Genomic DNA, 14,088 nt, shown 5'->3' on the forward strand with positions numbered 1-14,088 from the left:
GTTACTGTACCCTGACAACAACCAGACCTCTGGTAACACATCCAGCTTTACTTCACATTTGCAATGTATACAGTATATACTGTATATTATAAGAACAAAGATTCTCTAAAAAGACAGCTGTCAAGCTTTTGGTTTGACTTCACTGGGTGGAGGTGTTAGGAAACAACAGCTAATGAATACCAGTTGTACCAGCTGACTTCTCAGCTCGATGAAGAAGGTTTAGATCTGCTAATTGTGCTAGAAAGAAACTGCTGAAAAGTAAGGAAGTGCAACTACTTAATGTCTGGATGTCAGTGCATTTAAGAGTTACTTTGCTTATTTCTGTCTTTCTTTTTTTGTTGTTCTTGCTGTCGTCTTGACTATCTGACTCAACTTGGAGTGATATCAGTCTTCTACTGCTACTCTCAGGAAGAAAGCAAATAAGTGTGTCTTCCAAAATGTCAAGCTGTTTCTAGAAGATCTTAGTCAATGAAATCACCCACATAATTATAGATTCAGCTGCATAACAACAGATGAATTAGTTCAAATTAACAGACCTTTTTCATAGCAGACAGGAAAAGCATTACTTAAGGCATTACTTAAAGTTAACTGCAGTCCACTTAGGTGAGCTGGTTCCACTGTCACATGCTGGCTCACTGAGACACTTTGCCAAGTCGTTGTTAACAGCATTAAAATTTAAATCGAAATGTCTACTGTCTATTGACCGGCTGCAACAGTAAAACACACTTTGTATCCTAATGCATTTTAAAAAAAAATAATCAAATGTGTCACTGGTCGACCCTGTCTCCTAGAAATTCTGTCTACACACGACTGATTTGCAACAGCAAGCCCTTGCAGGCTGATGTGACTGCTGAAAATGTCTCCTATTGTATTTTATGCATTGGTTTTATAATAAATGTCTGGTTTGTCTGTCTTAAATGTGCTGACATTTAATCTTGAAAATGACTGAGGTACCAAAAACAGCTGGATTTGATCTCCTCTATTAGATGGTCAGATTTGCTACTTGTAATTTTTGAACAGAAAAAAAACGGTTATATAAAGGGTGATATAAAGCATATGTTAGCTGATATTGCTAAGCTAATTCTTATCAACCAATCTGTTCCATACTAACAGGAATAAAATGCAGTCAACAATAAAATTTTATGTGGCATTTGCATTTGATTCCAGTTGTTAAGTAATCTATATTAATTCTAGATTTTCCCATGAGAGGGTATGGTAGTTTATCCTCTCTACAGAGGTGCCAGCTTTTCAAACGAGTTTAATCAGCCTTGTTTCACTGGATGGTTTCACTGCTGTATACAGTCCATAAATGTTGATTGAGAGGATTTGATAGCTTGTGAGAATAAAATACATAGAGGCTGGCTCCTTGCAGAATTGTGGCAGCTCCATTACAAAACTACCAAAGGAACGTTCAGAAACACATCAGTAAAACTCTAACAAAAGCACATCAGAGCTTAGGCAATGAAATGAAAGTGATCAGTGAGCCTGATGTTGAGCACTGAGGCTGACCAGCTTTGATCTTGAATGGAGATGTGAAGAACTTGGCTCTTTGGAGTTGATGGTGAAGAGCTTAAGCACTGTGCTGTGGAGACATCCAGCAGATTTTACTTCAAACAGCCTCAGGCTGCCAGGCAGTTTACCAAAGGAGTTCAAAATGCACAGACTGCTTCAGAGTGGATGCGAGCCAGTACCTGCTGAATGCATAGTGCCTACTAAAAAGTCTGATGGAGGAGGGCTAATGATGTGGGGCTATTTTTCGGGGTTTAGGTTAGGCCCTTCCACTGATGGGTCTTCTAAACGTTATGGGATCCAAGGACATTTTAGCCAATTACATGCTCTCAACTTTGTGGCAACATTTTGTGGAAGGTCCGTTGATCTCCCAGCATGACTGTGCTCCTGTGCACAAAATGTGGTCCATAAAGATGTGCTTAGATGAGCTTGGTGTGGCTGAACAGGTGCACAGCATTGACCTCAAGCTCACTGAACCTTTGGGAGGAATTGGAATACTGATTGCAAACCAGACCTTCTCATCCAACATCAATGTCTGACACAAATGTTATACAGCTGAAGGGACACACATTTCCACAGATAAACTCTGGTGAGAAGTTTTTCCAGAGGACTCATATTAATGGCTGTGGTTTTAGAATGGTATGGCCAATGAGCTCATATTTGTGCGATGATCACTTGTGTCAGTTTATGTCACCCTAATAACTTTAACAATGGTTCTGTTCAATCCAAATGACCCATAGCAGGGGTCAATGTGTACAACACTAGAATCCTGAAAATAGCTGAAGTGAATACTGTTCATGTGCATGTGTGTGTTCTTTATTATATATATATCCATATAGATATATATGTATTTATTTATCTTATTTTATCTTTTCCTTCCAGTTAAAATGTCTTCACATATATAAAACTGAGCAATGATCTGGTTCAGGAGGCTCTGGGCTAAATGTAAATTTAGCCTGTAAATCATTTACAGCAGCAGTCTCTCCATTAATCACACAATACCTACCTCATAGATAAACTAGTCCTAACTTAAATAATTAGCCTGAACCCTAAGAATTGCCTTTGAATTTCATTTTCATGTTTGAGACCATGTGTGCAATACTTACACCCTCAGCTTGTAGTAACCTCTGTGAGAACCAGTTTGACAATAGAGGGCAGCAGACTGTACTAATCTGACAGCCATAGCATGTTGCTGAAAGAATGTTAACTTGCACAATACACTTGCGTAACCTGTCTGAGCGTCAGCACAGTGTGAAATGTAGGCATGCATTTGAGCGTGCCTGCTTTTTCCATTCTGGCACATGTGAGCACAAACATATCCTTCACAGAGGCTTCCTCACTAAAACACTACTGATTCCATTTACTGTTGTGTTCAATCACATTCCCATGTAATAAAGCGTCAGTCCAGTCTATTAGTGGATGGTTATCATACAGACGCTGTGTGAAATCATGAGTCAGCTTTTCCATGGATAGATGTGAGGTGTTTCTTCCAAAGCACAGAACTCCCCCTGTGACAGCAACACCAGCTTTTGTCAGGGGTTACAGTTAAATGATGCGTTTGATTCTCTGATTATACACTATTCATCTTCCACTCTGGCTAATCACAGAGACACCATCATCCTCTTTCATCATCCTGTACCAGTCTGTGAGGCCTAAATGTGCCGAACAAAAACCCACAGAGAAATCAAAGAGCTTCTGTTTGTGTATGATCCTTGTTTTGTTAACCAGGCCGCGTAATTCACTCAAGATTAGTCATTCTTATCTGAATTTTCCTGACATTACAGGTGTCTTTGTCATAACTGCGGTGATGATGAGTGCAGTTTCAGGTGAGTATTTTCTTGGATAGGCTCGCTATGGAAAATTCCCTTTCATGCTCACGCCATCTGAGCAGTACGCATACGTATTTGATTTATTTATTTCATTTCTTTAGATGACCTGTTTTTTTAAAACAAGTCACGTTTAGGAGAAGAGTTTTCCTCCCTGCAGCACTGTTTAGCTGTGAAACTGCAGCAATATTTTGTGGACCTAGAAACATCACAAACAACGCTTAGCTTATAATTTAGCTTATAAATAATTACAGAAGCTTCATTTCTGGGTAAAAAGAGCCCATAAGGCTTATGTAAGCGCATTTGTTGCATTATTACAACAACGGATGTATATATTATAAAAAATGGATTCCAGACACCAAGACAGAGCAGATTCTCCTGAACCAGCCAGTAAAGTTTTGCTTCACTTTATTTCAGTTCCATGTAGTATGATCTGCACATTAGTGTCACTTTCCCAAATCTGCCTCTACTCTAGGGCAATTAAAACTGCTCTTCTAGTCTCTGGGAAGGTTGATTCTTCATGATTTATACTTTCATAGAAAGCAGGTCTAAAAGCAAGAGTGCAAACATGTCTTTTAAAATGGTGGTCTCAGGAAAAAATGCTTGTTGCGCATCATGGGACCATTAGCACAAACTGGTCTTAGGACAACCAAGGCTGTGCTTTTCAGACTCCGTAGCACCTACGTACCTTGTGGCCCTAATGTAAATGTGGAAATGGAAGGCTTTTTAAGTGTGTTTTGTGCAGTTGGAAAATTGGAGCATTCCCAGTAAAAACACAGCTTGTCCGTCTATGCCTCTAGAAAGCTTAATATTATAGCAGAAATAGAGGAAGCAGACGAGTGATAACAATCAGCAACAGTTGCAAAATCCTGCAGTCCTACAAATTATGGTTATTTTCTGCTAAGAAACCAATAAAATGTTACTGACTTCACCTTCAGAATTAAAACATTCAGAGGGATTTGCGCTCCATGAAAATTTCATGCTGAAACAAGTCAGATATGTAAAACCCAATCTGTTGACTGGACTATTATCATGTGAACTAACAGAACTGAGTGCAAATACATTATCTATGTGAATATATGGCCAGAGGAAGGGAGGGAGAGACTTTCCCTGACATACCAAGTACTCACTTTCCCTTCGGCGCTGACAGTAACGAGAGGGAAAAACGACTTGAAAGCTCACTTCATCATTCCATAACATATAGTTTCCGGCCTTCGGGGAGCCTGCCTGACATGTAACTTATCATGTTTGGTTCAGTTTCATGTTTTTTTTTACAATGTTTAAAGGAACAGTCTATCTTAAAACTTTGCAGACATTGAAACATGCATACAGATAAAAACTAAATCATCTTATACCACAATTGCGGTTTTTGTTTGAGGCTTAAATAGATTCTTAAGTATTATTTATAGAATTCTTTAACTTTAATTGATTTTCTTTAATTCTTTAGAATTTTTTAAGTTAAGCTAACGTTAAGTTCATTTTAACAAAAAAACTTGTACTTATGTTTTATTTTTTTTCAGTTATCAACTTAATCAATGTTTTTGTGATTTTAATTTTTTATTTATTTTTTTGTAATTTATTCTTTTTGTAAATGACTATGTATAATACTTAATGGGTCACTGAGTTCAGTTCTATGGGGCAGTTTTTACTACATGTCTACTACCAGAACAGCTGACAGACAAAGTTTACAGCTAACTGCTAAAGTTGCTTATCCAACATTTGCAGAGCCAGATATTTTTCTCAGGAGTTTGTGGAGACCAAAACAGTGAAAACCAGAGTGAACATTAGACATTTATTTTATTAATTTATCAGGTGAAAAAACATGCTAATGCTAATGCTACTTTGTGTCTGCTGCATGTAATAGACAACTGCTAGCTAACACATTTTCCACATCAATTTTCAATGTCAGTGTTGAGTTTACAACTAGTCTCCCCCCAAGTTTCCAAAAGATCAATTGTTACTGCTTTCAGACTTTTCAACAATATAATGAGTAAAAAGCTAAAATTATCTTAGTTTTAGCAGGAGGCTTGTGGTTCTCAGGCAACTGAAGAGTTAAATTAACAAATCAAACGCTATATTAGTTTGCCTTTGTAAGCATACAAAAACCAAAAAATGTAGTGTCTGTAAAGGCCACGTATCGTATCTATAGCACTGGGAAAGGTGAATTCCATTAACCGAAAATAGCGGTTTGACAAGTCATTTTCAAACCCCCATTCTTCTTCACACAGCCCTGCACTGCTCCCCTTGGCTAAATGAGAAAAATTACCTTCCCCCGACTAAAATGTTTTGTTTCACAAGATCACTGAAGAGTAACTGCTTTGTAGGAGAAACATTAGGAGATGAACTCCTTCACTCATATCCCCAGTGGTGTGTGATGGGGACACTACCTGTGTCACATAACTCTATAAGAGCTTCACCATCATAGGCCCCAAAGAAATTTCTATGAAAAGAGCAAAAGGTCATTTTTCTACAGATCTTAAGGAAATTGTGTCTTACTGCACGTTCATTTTGGTCATGTTGTGTCAATGTCAAGACAGACATGAGCCTGTTTGTTGAGAACCAAACCAGCAGTGTGCCCATATACTTCAGTGAATTTCATCAAACAAAATGTCCGGCTCAAATGAAAGATGAATCTTTGTCTTTCATGTGAGCTAATGAAGTTCAGAGCTGAGTGCTGTGTTTGAAGTTGTCCAGCAGTGTTTTTGTTGAGGCTGGGTGGGTTCATGTCTGAGTCGGCTTGGGCGCTGCAGGTCAGCTACATGGAGGGTCGGCCTGACAGCACAGGCCTTTGTACTTAACAAGAGATGTTCGCACAGGTACGGCGCACCGCTTTGATCCTCGGGTCAGCTGAATCACTCACAGGTCACTCCAGAGCTGTGATTATGAAGCTCAAAGCTGCACTTTGGAAGATATGTTTCGTTTTCTAAGAACAAAGCATCTACAATTACAAAGAACTTGTCTTTTTGAATGTTCTTGCGTTTCTGTTTCAAGATTTCATCATTTTCACTTCTAGTGAATTGGGATCAGTACACCTTGATATATTTACTGTAACACAAGCACATAGCACAGCAAATGCCCTCGTTCTTCCTCTAAAGACCATAGTTAACTCATAGTGGTTGTAATGTAATAATCTTTATTAATTTAAAATCTATGACATAGTGGAACTCTGTATATTTTTTTGTTTTCAATCATTTACTCCCAACGTCCTATCCAACATGTTCTCACTCACAACTCACCAAATACAGCAGCTTGGTCAGAGGCCATTAGATCTCTAATCTTTGATGCTCTAGGTGCCCTTCTGACATCAGTTTTGAACATGCAGGGCGCTGCAGTTAGTTAGTTAGCAATATATATAATATATATATTAATTATATATTAATATCATGAATTACAGAGTTTTATCAATGTGGTGAAAGAGTTGCACAAATTTTTAAATTACTACATTAGCCATGAAAGTTCAGTCACATCATTTGTGTAACATAGATTAAAAGCAAACCGGCTGTTGTGTTTGGTCATACAGCATTTGAACCCCAGTGTCCTGAGGGAAGGTCCTGTGTGTGTGTGTGTGTGTGTGTGTGTGTGTGTGTGTGTGTGTGAGCCATCCAACCAACCAAGCTGCATCCAGTCTCTCTTACCACACTAGAGTGTCGCCTCCAGAAATGACACAAAGGGGAAATGATAGCATCCCAACTACAGGGCCACTGGCCAGGCTACCATATTTGATGTGTTGGCAGTGAAAACGAGCTTGTTCCAGTTCGGTATTAAAATAATTCTTGCATGTTTTGTTTGTTTTGACAAGACAATTGTAGTGACCATTTGTGTAATCTGTTTTGCATAAATTAGTTTTGTTTTTTTTTAACATTCCAATTGGTGTATTGTTGGCTACTTTTTTTACCTCCTTTTTTTTTTTACCACTAAAGAGTTATTAAAGTGAGAAATTGGAAACAGAAAAACTTCACTGACTGATGTTTAAGACCACACAGGGCACATATATAATTGCCTTATAAAGTTGTTTTGTCCGTCGTGTGCACATTTACACATCCGACAGACTGGGATCTATATTAGCATTCATTTGGAGAATGATGCATACGATGCTGGCTTCCCTTTTTATCTGAGTTTTGCTCTTAATTAACTCCTGAGGGAAATAGCTTTAGCTGTTAAATGTCGGTATGTCAGTCTTCCGTTTGGTGCTGAGCAGTGCACGATTTTATGACAGAAAATGGAAAACAGTTACTCACCTTGACCTTCAGAGCTGGTCACATGTGTTACAGCAAGAAACTACAGGTAGCTTTTTAATTACTTACTGCATGCCATGATGAGTGCAGTACAGCTATTATCAGCTCTGTCTCAGCCCCTGAGGCACTGCGGTAATTCCCTCTGCTCTTCTTCTCAAAGCTCTAAGTTTACAGGACATACCCGTGATGAGTTTACCGTGGGTTTTTTTTTAACATCTCCGTCAATCTTTCAGGGTTTCAAACCCTCTTATCATCACATCTAAAGAGTGCATTTGTTTGTCCACAAATTTTCAGAATGTCTACAGTGTGCTTTGTTGAATTTCGTGGAATACTGCTTGTTAAGCAGAATTCCACGAAATTCAACAAAACACATTTAACACAGTGTCAGTGATCTTTAAACTCTGTGCTGTCATTTGATTATGAACACAAATACGGCATGCGCGTCTTTCTTCCATCTGCTGTGATGAATGATCTGTTTTTGTCTACTGAGGAACTCATTTTGTCTGTGCCCTTATAATGTGTAAATATCAATCAGTGTCCATCAATGACAGACCAGCAAATATGTGGTCTGTGCCTCAGGGCTCACGAGTGGCTCTCTAGAAAATAATAGATCAATAATGTTCTGGTCAGTGCAGTGACTTTTCTATGTGTCGTTCTCCAGCGCTTTCAGTGCAGACTGGACGTCGTAAGTTTTGGGTTTGTTTATTCAGTTGATCAGCTCAGCAGGTTAATAATCAAGTGTCAGTGGTTAGACACTGACACTTGAGACTGAACAACAAACTGCTGCAGAGCAACAAACTGCTGGTTTTTGGTTTTAATCGAAACGTGTATGTTTACACGTGTGTATGTTCATTAACAGGGTTAATGAGCTCTGGCAGTCTGATGTCTATCTTATTAACAGGCAGTCTGATGTGTGTGGCTACGTTTTTTGTAGTGATTAGAATCATGAAAGAATCTTTCTTTTTGAATGATTCTCAAAGAGAAAAGAGAGAACTCTATTCACAAGCAGAAAGAAAAACCTGCTTCTGTATGGTGCATGCACAGTTGAGCATAAGATCCATTTTAACTTCTGACCCAAAGGGACTCTGGGTCAGAAGTTGACTTCTTCGTTCTGCACGCACCAACTGAGCAGAAGAACAAGTGAGAGCCGCTGCTCACCAACACATTCTCGACATGTCAGTGAGCTAACCCAGCAGCACAAAGCACACACCCACAGAGAAGTGAGCAGTAACTGCTAAGCCAATTAAAGCAGAGATTTTCAAAAGATGTCTCAGTACAAAGTGTAAGAAACATTTTCCACCAAAAATGCACAACTTTCATACCTAACACAAATCATTTTATCCCCATTCAGTTTGGTGAAGGCCAGAGGCTAGCAACTAATCAGAAGATCCAGGTAATTTTATACCCAGGAAGTCGAATACGTGCATGCTAGCTGTCACTTTTTGCTTTATTAACATCCCAGATGCACAAAGGACTTGTGAAACCTGCCTCATTTCAGGTGATTTTTCACATTTTCTGTCATGACACTGCAGGCTAGGAATGGCGCTTATTTTTTCCACAAGAGAATTTTTCAGTAAAACTGCAAATTTCTCAGTCAGTAACAGAACAGTATAGCCAAAAGTATAATGCTGCTGGAGTGCATCGGAAGGATGCTGCACCATCTTTTATCCCCAAGTGAAGAAATAAAATATTTGTACTTCTGGTTGAATACTACTTAGCTAGATGACCTCCACATAACATGATGAAACTATTCATATTCAATGTTTTGTTTATTGTACATAACCTTCAAAAAGAGCAGCAACTTAACCATAGGCATGCATGTGTGCATGTTCATTATGCTCTATTATCTGACATACATAGAGGAGAAGAGCTGGAAGGTAGATAGCTTTGTTCTCTGTGGAAACCACTGACTGTATATAGAGATGGATGACAGGGTAGCTCCCCAAAAGCAAAGCTTAAACATGTTGATTGCCTCCTGGTGGCTGGCTCCAGTACAGGTCATAAACCCCTCACCCTCCACGTTAACGGAGGGGACACATGTCACACTTAAAACTCAAAGTACACGTCAAATCAATTTTTCCCAAAGATGGTTTCTTTCATTTTAGGTCTTATCGTGCTAATATATGTCCAAATGTTTTTTAGTAAGTTTGGTTTAAATTAATTATTTAATTGTCAATAAATTGTTTAATTGTTAATAAAAACAAGCTGAAATACCATGATCAATAGCTGAGTGCTGCTTGTGACTGAATCAGGCGGGTGTATGGGCGGAATGTCAATAACATGGCTCCTCCACATGATCACTGCGATCCCGATTTTGGCTCCAAATTATGTCACCAGTGCAAGATGGCAACGCTCATATCCAGGATATTTTGGCTCCATTTTTGTATGGCGGGGGAGAGTGTAGGCGCATCGTCCATCTGCTCTGCCAAACTGACTGATTGTTTTCATTCAACATTCTTAAGTGGTTGTGAAATACTGTGCAAGTGAGGTGTATGCTTGAGTTGCAATGTGACACAAAGGTAGGGGTCCAATCATGAAAGGAACTCTGCTGTGTGATGGGGGATAAACAGGTACTAAGCTCCAGACCATAAAAAATTTAGCGTTATTGATTCATGGAGTAAGCCTGAAGTGTCAGGGAATTCCCGGTGCTCATGGTTGCATTGATGCAAAGCATAAGCTTTAGATCACTATCTTGTGGTACAGAAAAGATGAAAGGCTGAATCGTGTAAGTCTGTGTTTCTGCTTGTGCTTGTTGGTGTTAGTGTGTAAATAACACACCTGGATTTGGAACTATTTACTGAGGTGAAGCACTTTGTAACTGTTACATGTTTCAGATTAACCTGATTTCACTTTTAGATTTATTACTTGGTGACCCTAAATCTAGCCTGCTGTAGGCAGGGGCAAAAATAAGAAGTTTGGTCTGCATGGTGCTGAAAGTCAGATGCTTTTAGCTAAAGTTAAAAGTTTAATCCTGTTTGTTGATGATTGTAGACCATATGAACCTTCAGGTTCAGGTATCACAATCAATTAACTTTCATTATCTGGACTTTGTCACCCTCCCCTGCGCTTAGGCTCACATGTACTTTCATCTGAATACTGATGTTAGAATAACATCAGGGTTGGAGTGAGATTTGTAGAGATAAGCTGAACTTTTTTTGACATTAACTACAATGCAGACATAGTCAGAGCCAAAAAACTAGACAAAAGAAAACCCACCAAAACACCTTTATTTGATGTGGATATGACTGAAATTATTTCAACCACAAATGATCCTCTTCAGGTACAGGTCTAAAGAAGTGAAGATACACATGTATTTATTTGTAATGACACAGAAATTCATTATCTCCTAATTAGATAACATGCCACATATACATCAAGACAATATTCACAGGGTGTATCCCTCAAGTTTGATCACAAAAGATTGCTTGATTAAGTACACCAATAAGTAAAGATTTTTCAAAATTACACCCATTCCCCTTTATTATATAATGATTTAGTTAAAAAAAAAAAACAAGAAAGCATGTTGCTATATCATAGACCTTTCATGTCAAAATAAAAAGTGTAAACATGTTACAGTGTCCTTAAACTTTGACAAATCCAGTATAGATGTCTCAAGTTCCATTTCCCAGCACTGACAGCCTTCCACATCCTGGTCTCTGTGATCATGTGAAGACAGTAAGATTAGACAATGGAATGTCTTATCTTTCTGAAAACGTCTCATATTAGATGACTCAGCTGGGGTAGAATAGGATCATTTTCAACATTGGATACCCACGTATGTTAACTTCTTCACTTTTACCTTTTACCACTTGTGACCTAATTTCAATTGTATAATCAATTCTGATGGCTTATTGACTTACATAAGCTTTCAGCTTTGGTTATGATTTTAAGAATATGAAGCATTTAAAGATACTTAACATGACATAAAAGCTAAATTACAGGTGCACTTGCAAACCATTTCTGTTGCAGATTTCAGAGGGTATCGATTGAATTACATCAGCACTTCTGAGTACTGATTCGTGTTAAATCAATCTGTGCCAGATTTCAGTACAGGTGAGCACTTCTGGGTGACAGTGTAGCGTATAGAGAGAAAACTGCTTCACCTCTGTAAGTGTGGCTACACTTTTCAAAAGTCAACACAGACAACACTCGCAGTAATATCTGTGATGTGAAATGCAGAACCTACCAGGACAACACGTCTAACCTGAAGAAACACAAAATACCTGATCTCAACTCCAGTGAACACCTCTGAAATGATCCGGAATAGAAAATGCGAGCTAAGTGCCCCCCATCCCATCGTACACCAGCGCCATCCCCACAAATGCTCCACTGCATGAATGCCCCCCCCCCCACACAGAAACTCCAAACTCTTTTCTCTCCTTTCCAGAAGAGCAGAAGCTGCCACAGTCCCAAAGAGTGGACCAACTCCTCACCAATGTCCATGTGCTTGCGATGCGATGAATGTCACCAGTCCCCATTGGTGTAACGGTCAGGTGTCCCAAGATCTGTAGATCTGAAAGCTGCATCCCCTGCAGTGGCCTCAGCTAAGATTAGCATGTCTGCAGTAGCACTGTGCTTGTTCTTGAAAAACTGCTGAAATGCTTCCATAATGATTTAGCAATCCTAAACCTTCCATGAACAAGACAACATCTCCATGTAAATGAACTAGGTGGTTGGTTAAGTGGTTGTTAGAGACAGCTGGTTGGCTGTCTGTTTTACTAGCATTAGCCAACACTCAGCATCAACACACAGCCAGCCACTGACTGCTTCAAAAATTTTTAACCAACATGCTTTTTAACACATTAAAATGATATGAGGGATTTTTAGTGTGTCCAAAACTTAAACGTGAGTATAAAACTAATAGGTAAATAGCACACTACTTACCAGGAACTATTACATCAAGCAAGCACTGTAGTAGTGAAGACAACAACAACATAAACTCCTTTGGAAAAGGCAGGCTAGATGCTAAAATAGCATGTTGTTGTCCATTTATTTTAGTCCAAAACTGTGCTGATAGCAACTTCTGGGTACCTGAACCAGTGTCAATTCAGAAGTGAACAGTAATCAACCCTTTGTTGATAATCATTTTGCTTTTATGAGTCAATTAGCTAATAACCGTTATAAAACATCACAGGGAGAGTTCAGCACCAGCAGCACGACAGGGAATTCCCACTTTCCCCATTTACAAAACCTCAGCTTGCTGGTCATGAAGTGTTTGTCTGATCCTGCACATTCTCAGGAGGTGAGACTATAAACAACAGTATTAAGCTTGAATCCTCCGGCAAAGTAGAGATAATCACTGTGAAGGAATACACAAACACCAAAGACAGTCATGAGTGATGATTGCCACAGGAGACGGGATTGTCAGATTTACAGAAGTGCTATGCACTTTAACTAGAACAGCAGTCCAGTGTTTCATTCCATACTGTATTTTTCACAACATTGTATCTCACTATTTTGTACTACTTTTTTGCAAAAGTAAAAATTCTGAAGTAAAATCACCTAATAATCCTTTAACATTCCTGCAGGGATTTATGTTTTTTGTGTGGTACTTACTGAAATTGATCCAAGACAGTTATATAATTCATAGACTCATTATATATGTATTCAAATGTGACGTCTTTAAAGCAAATTGTAGTAACTCATGAGAGGACACTAAAACTTAAAAAGTCTTCACTGAAACCCTAAAACCACTGAAATGTATTTAAAGCTGTCTGGTGACGTTTTTTTTTTTAATTCTTTTTGAAAACAAACTGAAATTATGTTTACATTCAGTGAAACCCATCAAAACACATTGTGTGCATTCTTGATATCTTGCAAACATCTTGAAATGAGCAAAGCTCACTTAAATCATGTGAAACAAGCATTGTTTGTATCCATATTTGTTTCCAGGCAGTTTTATTCTTTAGGGTCCTTTACTGACAGATTGCCTTGCTACATTACTGCTACCAACTGCTGATGTGAATTACTCAGACTGCATGCTCCTGTGCATGCATGTGAGTCCTCATGCACAATACAGACACAATGTAGTCCCACTGGTAAACCCATAAATCCATTTCTCCATAACACTGACGTACCAACAATGGCAAAAATATTTTGACAACTACAGTAGCACAACATGCTTTCATACCACTTTGCTTTACACATAGTCACCCCCACACACTGCCATCACACACACAAAAGCCTTTGCTTTGAACTGTTGTGTCTGTTGATTGAATTCAATGATAAGGCAAATAAAGTATAATATATATGTGTGTACAGCAGAGAATAACTGATGGTGAATTGAAAGTGGAAAGCTCCACAGCACCTACAGGTGTAGCTAGTCAGGCAGCTGGCTAGTGACACTCACAGACCTGTCTCCACACTCACACACACCACTGCAAGACATCTTCTGCATTGAGATTTTTTAATGTTCTCACTGTTTCCCTCTGTTATTCTATATGGTCATTAATATTAATTTTACATTGTTTCATTCTGAAACATTTTAACTTATATCAAGGGGGCATATAAGGAAGCCT

Source organism: Scatophagus argus, chromosome 3, assembly GCF_020382885.2.
Source record: "Scatophagus argus isolate fScaArg1 chromosome 3, fScaArg1.pri, whole genome shotgun sequence".
In the NCBI taxonomy this organism is placed as follows: domain Eukaryota; kingdom Metazoa; phylum Chordata; class Actinopteri; family Scatophagidae; genus Scatophagus; species Scatophagus argus.